General features: G+C 42.7%; 1 pseudogene; it reads left to right on the forward strand.

Annotated features, from left to right (window-relative positions):
• The first annotated feature begins 699 nt into the window (after positions 1-699).
• Positions 700-4,974, forward strand: LOC127677776 (disks large homolog 5-like; annotated as a pseudogene).
• Positions 4,975-11,707: the final 6,733 nt, after the last annotated feature.

An 11,707-nucleotide genomic window follows, 5' to 3' on the forward strand; every position in this document is an offset into this window, starting at 1 on the left:
CTTGTGGTTGTTTTGTTTTGTTTAGTTTTGTTTTGTCTTGTTTTGAATTTATAAGTTGACAAAGACAAATGTTTGGGGTCATTGCTTAACAACCAAAACATTAGCAATCATTCTGATCAAACAGTATTAAGGTCTGAATTCAATAAAACTGCCATATCTTCCTTAGATAAGTATTTGTGTGGTTTACGGGGCCAATCATGAACCCAAACAGAGATGCTCTGTGCACTAACATATATCTATTATTTTATCCTTCAGACTTTATTGCTGTTGACTATTTTATTTTGTTCTGACAGAATCTCATTTTGTAGCTTACAGAGGGCTGTAAGCAATCCTCTTTTGGTGACTCTGGTGCAGAGATGAGAGCCTCAACTCAGCCTGAGGGCCTTTCCATTGGTGGCTCAAATATTCTAGTTTCCCCTAACTGGAATGAAGATGGGCTCAATGGCTAAGCCCCAGGGAAGACTCTAGGAAAGGGCAGCTCAGCTTTCTATCAGTATAGGGAGAACATTAGCAGCCAATGGCTGTACCTCATGACATCAGAAGTCCCTTCTTGGACATTCTATTGTTTCCTAGAGAACATCTCCAAGTACTCATATACTTGTGGACCATGAATTTATCATCTGTGATGTAACCACTGTTGTAGCAACAACACGTACACTGAGGTTTCTCAGTAAGTGTATAGAGGATACTTCTATAGACATGTTTGCCTGACTGAGAAAACTTTTTGGGAGAGTGAGGGAAGATGGGAGAGAGACTAGAGAGAGGAGGAAGGAAACTGCCCTTTCTTCTGAGAGTAATGAAGGACGAAGGAGGTGGTCTTGGGGAATGCGGAGTAAGTTCGGGGAAGTGGATGTGCAGGGGTGTCCTGAGCTGGCCTTTCTAACAATGGCGTGCCAGAACTAGAGCCTCTGGATAGGAAAAGAACTTTCATGATTATCACAATTCTTGAAAATCAAGAATTTCAGAACATTATTTTCTCTAGTCCTTAAGGCAGGAGATGGCAAGGTCAAAGCTGTTATTCTGTGAACTCCAAGTCTTTACTTTCAATGGGTATAGTGGGTGTTACAGGGGACAGAATGAGAGCATCAGGAGTCACAGAGGGTCTAACCTATGCAAATTTAGGGCAGGGCATCACTGCACTTCACTCTCATGGCTTCATTCAGCTTCAGTGGCTATCTGACAGTAGTAGCAGGGAGAGAATTGTGCTCCAGGCCATGACCTTATGTCCTCCTCACCCTGTCAGTTCCCACCCTACCTTTCTTTATCACCAGCTGTAGGTAGGAAGCATTTCTGTACTACATACAAAAATCTGTAGCAGGGGATACACCCAGACAGAGATGTGATTCAATTGATACTTCTGGGGTGTTTGGGGTTTCAGTAGGGGGATCTGATCAGTGTGTTGAGCATGTTCTCACGCTGCATGATGTTATAATCCCATATCCCATGCATCAAGTAACAGGGTAGGAGATTTGAACATCTCCAAGTACTCATATACTTGTGGACCATGAATTTATCATCTGACTTGTATAACCACAGGACTGAGGACTCTGAAGCCAAGATGCACTCTGTGCAGATGTTAATAAGCCATGAAAGCCATCTCTGTGGTCATCTTAAGCATGTGTAGGGAGACAGAGGACACACCTGTCTGCTTACATCTCCAGGTCTCTATACAGCGATGGGAGATCTGAGATGCACTGAGGAGGCATCTCAAGCCTGAACCAAACCCTGTGTGGTGTCACTGGGTTCTAGGCCTATTGTCCTTCTGTACAGGTCTCAGGGTCGTCTGTCTATACTCTGTGTCCCCACCATGCAAGTTCACTTGTGTTATTCTACCTACAGGGACTGGCAGGCAGACATCATCCCCTGTAACTGTCCTAAACAAGAAGCAGGCCAAGAAGGAAGAGGAGAAGCTGACCACAGAGCTGTATCTCATTACCCAGGAGAGAAACGAGGTGAATGATCGCCTGATCTCCATCACAGAGGGAGCCATGAACAAGAGGTATGCATTGCTCCAAACACAGTGGTGTCAGTCTGTGGTCAGCAGTGTCACCCTCATCTTACCCTTTTAAGGAGGGGTTTTCTAGGAAACTGTACCACCATGTTCTTGTGCCCAACCTCATGTCCCAAAATACTTCTTAGAGGAAAGGCAGAACCTGAAGCTTGCTCAGGAGCGATGTGGTAAATGGACTCTTCTGATCCCTCCAGTGGAAAAGAGGGACTTGTTGTGGGAATGAAGAATTCAGGGATAGAAATAGTGGAAAATGAGTCCCAGAGTGCATTTGGACTGCCCTTGACATGCGGTGGCTTTGTGAGTTTGTAGGAGCTGTGACTTTGTGCTGAGTGTTTGTAATTGCCTGGAAGGTGACTGACTGCTGGAAGCTCCTGGAAGCAGCTGGAGAGGCCTGATCTACATTGTTCATCTCAGTACTTGACTAGACGCCTGATGCTCTGCCTGTTCCACTTCACAGGCCTTATATTCTGAGACAGAAATGTTGCATGCATTTCTTCTGCATCTCATTGTGCTCTTTCCGTTTCTATCTCTGTCTCTCTCATACTCTGACTCTGTTTCCATTTCTCCTTGTATGTGTGTCCAATTCTGTGTGTCTGTGTGTGTTCACATGCACCTACCTGTGCATGCACTTTGTATGTTTATATTGCCCTTCACACTTTGGAATCTAGGAGTCTGTGTTTTGTCTTGATGATTTACATGTAAGACAGTTTCAAGTATATGTTAGTACTGAACTCTGGGAGCCCCCATCAACACTGTTCTTTGGCTCTGGGGTCACAATTGTTCATACATTTGTATCTCCTGGGCAGATTATAAAGATGTGATGATGTCTGGTCTCATCTCCACAATTATGTGTAATGTCCGTCTCTAAGGTATAACTTATTCAGGATTTAGAATTCCTGTTGTGAAAATAGGAAATATATAACCACAGGTTTCTGGTGGGTGAAGATCTGTGGCCTAGGGTCATGAGATTATAGCTGCTTAGACTGCATCTCCAGCCCTACTGAGTGAACACAGGGAGCCATGGAACCCTCCACCTGGATGCCTAGCTTCTGCTGCCCCGGAGACAGGAAAACAACTTTCCAAAGCTGAAGAATATCCCAGTATATAGAACCTAGAATGTGGTTTTCTGGGCCTGGGGTAGTACAGGACCCAGCATGAGATGATGTATTCTTAACCATCCACATTCATGGAGTTCTGTGCTCCTGGGAACAGGACCTTCCAGAGGCTGAATCCAATGTATGAGCAATTGAAGTTAAAGGAGAAGGAGATCAAGTCATTTTTTCACAACTTAGAGATGGAGAAGATTGAGGCCCGAGAGAACATCCAGGATCTCAAGAAGGAGATTAACTTCTATAGGTAAGTACCAGTGAGGGAGGCCACCAGCTGTGGAAAGGCCATTTCTGCCTTCCTTTCTTTCTGGACTGGAGAGTCTGCAGGTCTGGTTCTGTCCCTTCTGATTTTTAGCCAACAGTGTTCCTTGGGATTTTGGACTCACCTTTTATTAGTCTGTAAGAGACTGTTACCCCTCCCAGTATTATGAAGGCAGACTCAGGAGTCTCTATATAGAAAAGTGATTTAGTTCATGAGAGGGTTATTATACAGTACTAGGTCTCTGGTACTCAGGCAGGGTTTTATAGACCTAACTGTGATATAATACAATGACAAAATGCCTTCCTCTTGGTTCTACTGACCTTCTTTGATGGGATTTGCCCCCTACTAACAGATGTTGCCCCATTGCTTTGGGCTGTCATGGATAGTTGGAGATCCCACTTTCTTTTGGAGAGACGTGGACACTTACTGGTATTTGGGCTGCAGCAATGGATGTATTAAGATATATTGTATTAGGTCTTCATGGCAACCTGGGTCCTGGTGGGCTTAATGGGGCCTGTAAGTATGAATGAAGGAGGATCTTACTATACAGAGTGTGCTTTCAGCAACCTCCATAGCCGGCTCCTCATGGAGAAGATGCTTGTGAAGAAGAGAAGGGTCATGCTGATGCGGGAGAGCAAGGAAGTACTTCTTGACTGGTCTCTCATAGAGAAATACTTGGTTGGCTTGAACATGAATGGTAAAGACAAACAGGAGAAGACCAGCAACCTCCAAACCCAACATCAGGTAGGGACAAGCAACTCAATCAGGCTAATACTGTTTTATACCATTTTTCCATTGGATCCATCTTTGCTTTCATCTAGCACCTTTCTAATCCACATGCTCAAGCAGTCACTGACCTCCTGGAATGTAGTTGTTCATTGTTCTGTCTATGTGCAAGTATTCTGGGATGTTAGGCTCTTGTGATATACTGAATTATTGTTGAGTGTACTTTGGTGCTCTGCTTGAAACTACAGTACAATAAGGGTGACAGATGAATAACCAGACACATTCCTACATGTGCTCATTATAGGGGAGATGCCATGCAGAGCTTTTAGCAACTTCTAGGTCCTGTGACAGAAGTCATGCAAGGGTCATGTGACTTCCCAGGTGGGAAACAACATGAAGGAATAACAACTAAATGGAAACATCATTGAGTGCTCCTCATTTTAATTGATCAGGTGGCATGCTTTTTTGGGGGAACCTAATGAAGTCTCTTCCCATTGTCCATTTATTGGTTTGCTCTGATAAAAGTCTGAGTGACATCTTGTCAGCCTATGTATTTGTGAGTGTGGCTGAATATTTTGCCGTGCCTGCAGTTATAACAGCAATGGTGTCAGTTCAAAGATCAATGATAACTTTCCTGCTGAGGTAGTGGGAGGCAGCAGCCTGACAGCTGACATTTATGTCCCCACCAAGCCTCTGTCTTAATAGCTGCCTTCCTCTTCCAGGTTCCAGAAATGGTAGCAAGAGCTGAACTTTCCACAGACCTGGAAGAGGGCCTCCTGCAGAATGATTTTCCACCTCAGGAGCCCCCTGCTGAGCTCCATCCTCAACAACCACATAATTTCCTGGATGAATCTTCCTCTACATAATTCAATTCCTCAGGGCGAATAGGCCCTAACTACCCAGCCAATGAGCCAGCTGATTCAGGATGTCATTCCCTTTCCTGCTCTGACAACACCCCTTGAGAGAGAACTGAGGACTGCCCTGCCACCAAGTGTCCAAGAGGAGAAACAGGCTGTTCCTCTGTGTTCCTAAGAGTGCAGTGAGAGAACTGTGCTTCATATAATTTACTGTTAGACTTTTGGTTGAAGTTCTGTTTTTTATTGTTTTGCTATTTGTTAGGATATTGGGATGTTATATGTTGTTATCACTTTTTCATTTTTGCTAATGCTTTTTACTGTTTTTATTAAATGTCATTTTAAAACTTCATTTTTATTTATTTATAAATGAAAGATTGATTTGTAACTCTTGACTCCTTTTCTTTGAAGCCACTTTGTGCATTTTTAATTAATGAGTTATTTTTATACACTCCATATTTTATTCCCCACCCCACCACCCGCTGTATGCCCTCCAACTGATCCATACCCCATATCTCCTCCTCTCCCCTATCTCTAGTTGGATGTCCCCACCAAACACACCACCTGACCTCTAAATTCCCTGGAACCTCTTATCTCTTGAGGCTTAGGTAAATCATCTCTAAATGAACACAGACATAAAATTTTCCTTCTCCAGCTATTTTCCTTGGTCAATCTCTAGTGAGTGCAAGCTGCAGCAACCACACGATGATTGGTCCCAGAGACAATGGGTGCTTTCTTCACAGCATTTCAAGTCACATGACACATTACATCTGAACAGTATTACTTATCATGAGCTCAAATCACTGACAAAACATAGCAGATGTTGCATTCCATCCCCAATCACGCCAACAGGAGTTCTTAGGAGCTTCAGCTGCATTCCGCAGCAGGAGTGGAATGGGCCCATGGTCCCTTCTTCGTAGCACTAACCACATGGATGTCCAAATGTCAGCTCAGAAATACTTCATCCTGACATGTTTCCAAATTTTTAAAATCTAAGAAGTGTTCATGAAAATAATCACATGAGTGTGATCAATTTCATAGCAGTTGGGGGTTGGTCTGTTGCTGCTTGTTCCCAAATGCTAAAGTTTATACCTCAAGATCTGGTTGCTCCATGAGGAGATTCTTATTTACACCAAGGGATGCTGTTACCTTGCTCCACAAGTTAATTGGTCAATAAAAGGCTAAATCCTGGCATTGAGCAATAGATAGAGGTAGCTGGGTTTTTAGTTATCTGACTTGGGGCTACAAGTATAAACAGGAGAGAGAGAAGAGAGGAGACCAAAGGAGGAGGGAGCTGCCATGAGAGATGGACCATGAGCACTTGGCCAGGAGAAACAGCAAGTAACAAGGGACATAGGACTGGGATATAAGTCAGAATAGCTCCAAAACCTGCACTAGGCTGACAGTGTGTAAATAAACAAGTAAAAGAGTGGAGTCTGGCCTCACTTGAAATAAGAACTAAGTATTTCTTGACAGGAGAGTGAGTAGAGTTCACATACTCAAAAATCATAAAGCATATACCTGCCTGAAATAATAGCTTAGCAGTTAAGAATGTTTGTTGCTCTTCCAGAAGATCTGAGTTCAGTTTCTAGCACCCACATGGCTGGCGCACAACGAAATACAGCTCTGAGGAGCCTGACACCCTCCTCTGAACTCCATGTACAATCTGCACACATGTGGCAAAGGCACACAGGGAAACACACACACACACACACACACGCACACGCACACGCACACGCACACACACACATACACACACACACACTGATCTAAAATTGATCCCCCAGAGATGCATGAAGGAACATGATTATCAAACCCAGCAGTAACACAATGCTATGTATCCTGTTTGCTAAAGAACAAATAGGAAGCAGCAAAATTATTGAGATAATAGTTTCTGACAAGAGAATGCAGAATAATTTTTAAAACAGGCATGGATTTAACATGGCATGCATTATGATGACAGCTCCAAGGAAGAAGAGACACTGTGGATACCAAGGGCTTGCTGGCTCGCCAGTCTAGCCAAATTGGCAGGCTACAGTTCCAAAGAGAGACCCTGTATCAAAAGGGAAAGTGCTGGTAATAGAGGGAACCCAACATGGACTCTCCATTCACCTGTGTGTGCACACATGCATATGAGACAGAAACAGACAGAGACCAAACAAATTCTTTCCTGAAACAATTCATAAAAGGGAATTTGTAGTGGATAAATGAGACCTCAATGCAGAGGCAGTCACTGTAAACAACAGGGCAAAAATGTCAGCACAGAAAGAAGCAATGAATCAAAGTTAGAGAGGACAAGTCTGTGTTGCCTGTGTCAGAAATATGATGTCAGGAATAAAGGAAGCTTATGAGAAGGTGGAGCAACCCAATATTTAAACTTGCTTTGTTAGATAGAAATTTACATGCTCACACAAATATAAAAAGAAAAATAGTAAGTTCATCAAGTGCCCACGGAACTGTGACAAAAACACACTTCAAAAGGAAGTTTTAATAAATTCCAAAGTTATTTATCACTGGGATCCCATTCTGTCACCAAGTTGAAATTCAATTAGTAAACAAAAAGTGAAAGGATACTGTCTAAGCACTAGCAACTGTCTGACAGTCTCTCATTGGCTCTCGTTGGTAACCTCTGATTGGCTCCTAAAGCAGGAAAAATGGACTCTGCCCATTCCAGCTGCTTATCTGCTCTGAGCCTAGGATCAGAGTTGAGGCCCAGCTCTGACTCAAATGGTGGCAGTGACTCAAATTGGCCACTAGATGGAAATAACACTTCATATTTATCTTTTTTCTATATTCTTTGTTTACATTCCAAATAATTTCCCCTTTTCCGGATCCCCCTCCCCATATGTCCCATAAACCTTCTTCTCTCCATCCATTCTCCAATCACCTCTTAATATGCCAGCAACATAGCATCCATCAATCCATAAACAACATAAAGACTGACTTTTCAAATTCAATTCTGGGCCATTCAGGGTTTGTCTCAAATAGCTAATAATGAGAAAATAATATTACTTATGTTCAGTCACTTATTGTCCCATAAACATAATATTTCGTGTTTATTTCTTATTTTGCTAAAGCACTTTTGGATACCTTTGCTGTATACTAAATTGTTAGGGAAAAAATTGAAGCATTCTAAGTTGTTTCTTGAATAAGCAATAAACTGTCTCTGCTTAACAACACAAGCATATAAATTCATAAAATGAGTCTTAAAAAATCTACCTTGTGTATTTTCATTCAATTAAAAAAAAACAGAAACCAAAACTGACAAATAGGAAGAAACTCTATTTTTAAAGATTCTATGGGAGGAAACCATCAGTCAGGAAGTTGCTCCTGTTCCAAATCCCCCTGGTGAAGTGTAATCCCACTCCTTTAGGACAGGCTTCCAGGGAGGATGAAGGCCATCTGCGGGTGTGGACTGTAACACCCTGGCATCCTGGGGTGTGCAACTGAGGCTCCCAGTTAGAGAGGTGCAAGCTGTCTCAGGTAAACCAATAGAATAGTTCCAGTGCTGACAGAGAAAGATCTCAGATAAAAGCCTGATTCACGGAGGTAAGCGCTCATGCCTATACATGCTGGTGTGCACATGCAAGTACACAGATATACACACCTGCATACATATATGCATGCATACATACATATGTACATACATACATACATACATACATGCATACATATGTACATACATACATATGTACATACATGCAGGCATACATACATACATACATATGTACATACATACATATGTACATACATACATATGCACATACATGCAGGCATACATACATACATACATACAAACATACATACAAACATACATACATACATACATACATACAAAGAGATCAAACCTTGACCTTCAAAGATAGAACCTTAAAATAAAGTTACTGAAAAGAGCTAACAGCGGATGTTCTGGAATCTACTACTCTGTCTTTCTAAATAAATACTAACAAACATTAAGGGAGGCAGGATGCAGAATTCAAGGTCTGGACCAGACAGTTCCTTGCACCCAGGCCTATGGTGCACTTTCAAGATTAGGACTGTGATTGTGTAGGCCTTTCCTGCTGTCCCCTCCCTCCTCTCTCTCTTCTCCCCACCCCATCTCCACTTCCTCCCTATACCTAAGCAACATTCCCAGACCTTCCTTTTTCCTGCTTCCTTCCATATTTTTTCATTCTCTTTTCCTTTCATTTTATTTTTCATTTTTTATTTTTATTTTTTTAATATCACAACCACTCCATCCTCGAGAAAAAAAAAAGATCAAGCAATACTGGTCTAACAAAATGAAAAAGTTAAAACCTTGGTGCTGGATCTGGCTAGGCAGTGACCATGGGCACCAAAATGGTTGTTTCCTGTGTCTCTCCTGGGGCATTTCCATGCATCCTCAGAGATAATGGAAGGACAGGAGCAGAGAAGGAAAGAGAAGAGAGTAGTGTCCACAAGCCTGGAGCAGTTCTGCATGCTCTGCCCTGCAGTCTGTCTCTCACACTAAAGCATGGAGTGCAATGTTTTAACCTTTGCACTATGTGAGACCAGCATCCCAGGGACTGAATGTGTTTTCACTTAGCTGCTTGTTTTTTTGATATACACCACTACTGGGCATATATCAAAAAAATGTTCCTACATATTAAAAGTACATATATTCCACTAAGTTTATAACACACTTATTCATAATAGTCAGAAGCTGGGAAGAACCCAGATGTCCTTCTACAGAAGAATGCATACAGAAAATATGGTTACAGAATAGAATACTACTAAGCAATTAAAAACAATAACTTCTTAAAATTTGTAGGCAAATGGATGGAACCAGAAAATATCATCCTGAGTGAGGTAACACAGACAGAAGGAACATACAGGGTCTCTGTTTACTGAGAAGGGGATATTTGCCCTAAAGTTCACAATGCACATGATACAACCTGCCGACGTTATGGAGCTCCTAAGGAAGGGAGACCTGGTTATGGTCAATGCTTCAGTCCTGCATTGAGGGGCAGACAGGATGATCTTGGGAAGTGGAGGTAGAGGAGATCTGGGAGGGAGAAAGGAGAAGAAGGATATAAACGGCAGTATCAGGTACTTGAGAGGATGGAAGAGAAGTACAGAGGGTCTAGAAAAGGAACAAAAATATGCAGCAGGGAGAAGAGGAACTGGGAATAACCACGTGAGGGAACTCGGCACCAGGGAAATGTAAGGACACAATGTGTTATAACTTTAGCTGAATTGTGCAGAGAAGGGGGAAACTGTAGAGACCACCTTCAGTGAATAGGTGCATTTCCACCCACCACCAACATAACCCTCCTGAAACCCCTCAGTCGAGGGATGGTGCCAACCATCTTTCATAAAGTTTGTAAACAAGAAACAGAAGGAAGGGACATACAGGGACTGCCCTACCTGGGAATCCATCATAATTGCAGACACTGATGGTGTGGTCAAGAGGTGTTTGCTGACAGGAACCTCTTGTGAAGGTTCTTAGGGAAGTCCAGCAGGCAACTTACCCTTGGTGCCACCCATTAGACTGAGGTCAGGGAAACTGGTGGAGAAGCTAGGGGAAAAGCTGAAGGGTCAAGGGGAATTGCAACCCCATTGGAAGAACATCTATTGCCAGGATCACCCAATGTTCCCAGTGAGTAGATGATAAACAGAGGAGTGTACAGGGAGGGATCTTTAGCTCCAGATACATTGTAGCAGAGAATGGCCCTGCCTGACAGCAAAGGGAGGAGAGGCCCTGAGACCTGTCCAGGATTGATGCCCCAGGGTAGTAGAATGCTGAATCTGTAGGGCAGGAAAGGGGGAGTGGGGGAGGCCCTCATACAGGCAAAGGGGAGGGAGAAAGGGAAGATGTGGTTTGAGGGGTTGTTAGAGGCATAACCAGGAATTGGTATATCATTTGAGATGTATTCGAATGGAATGATTAATAAATACATTTAAAACAATACACATATGCCAATCATTTAATTTTCACAATGAAGACTCAGGTGCCAGATGCTGGGGTGAACACCTGCCAGGTCAGAGAGGCAGGGAAAGCCCTCAGCTGACTTTGCTACTTCACTGACCTCCCAGAAGGAAAGCATTCTTTAACCCTCTCCAAATTGTTTTAAATATCTTTCAACTTAAAGACCTTCCTTTTGTTTAGTTATATTGATTCCATTTCAACTGGTTCCTTGCTCTGCCTCTTGCCCTGGAGTTGACATTCTTTTGCCCTGCAATAAAGGTGTGTACTTGAGCTAAGCCAAAGAACAATAAAGTACTTGTTTACAGTAAACAGAAAGCTGTTGGGTTAAAGCTCTGAGCTAGTTCTGAGCTACACCATAAAAAAATGTATTCTGTAAATAACACAATCTTGGGGTTTACAATGTAAAATGAATAAACTGCAACATAACTTAGTAGTGTTCTCTCTGCTATAGAAATCATGATGGGAACACCATGGTCCCAAAGAAAATCAGAACTGGACTCTTGTAGCTGTTGAACATGACCAACAAGGAGCTAAACAGCACCAAGGAGACTCCTAATCCTTATCACAAGGGATAAATTACCCATTCCTCTTGTCACATATTTTAGGCCAAGATATCACCATTCCTGGCCTTGGCTCTTTGTCCTAGGTGCTGCTGAAGGGAAGGGTTGGTGTCCAGGGTTCTCCCAACAAACCACAGGAACACTGAATTAAGTTAAACAGTGAAGGTTTGATGAATACACACCCCAAGATGGAATGAGGGCAACAGCTCAAACCTGAGCAGAAGACATTGCAGCGGGA

This window comes from Apodemus sylvaticus, chromosome 2 (genome assembly GCF_947179515.1).
Source record: "Apodemus sylvaticus chromosome 2, mApoSyl1.1, whole genome shotgun sequence".
NCBI classification, from domain to species: Eukaryota; Metazoa; Chordata; class Mammalia; order Rodentia; family Muridae; genus Apodemus; species Apodemus sylvaticus.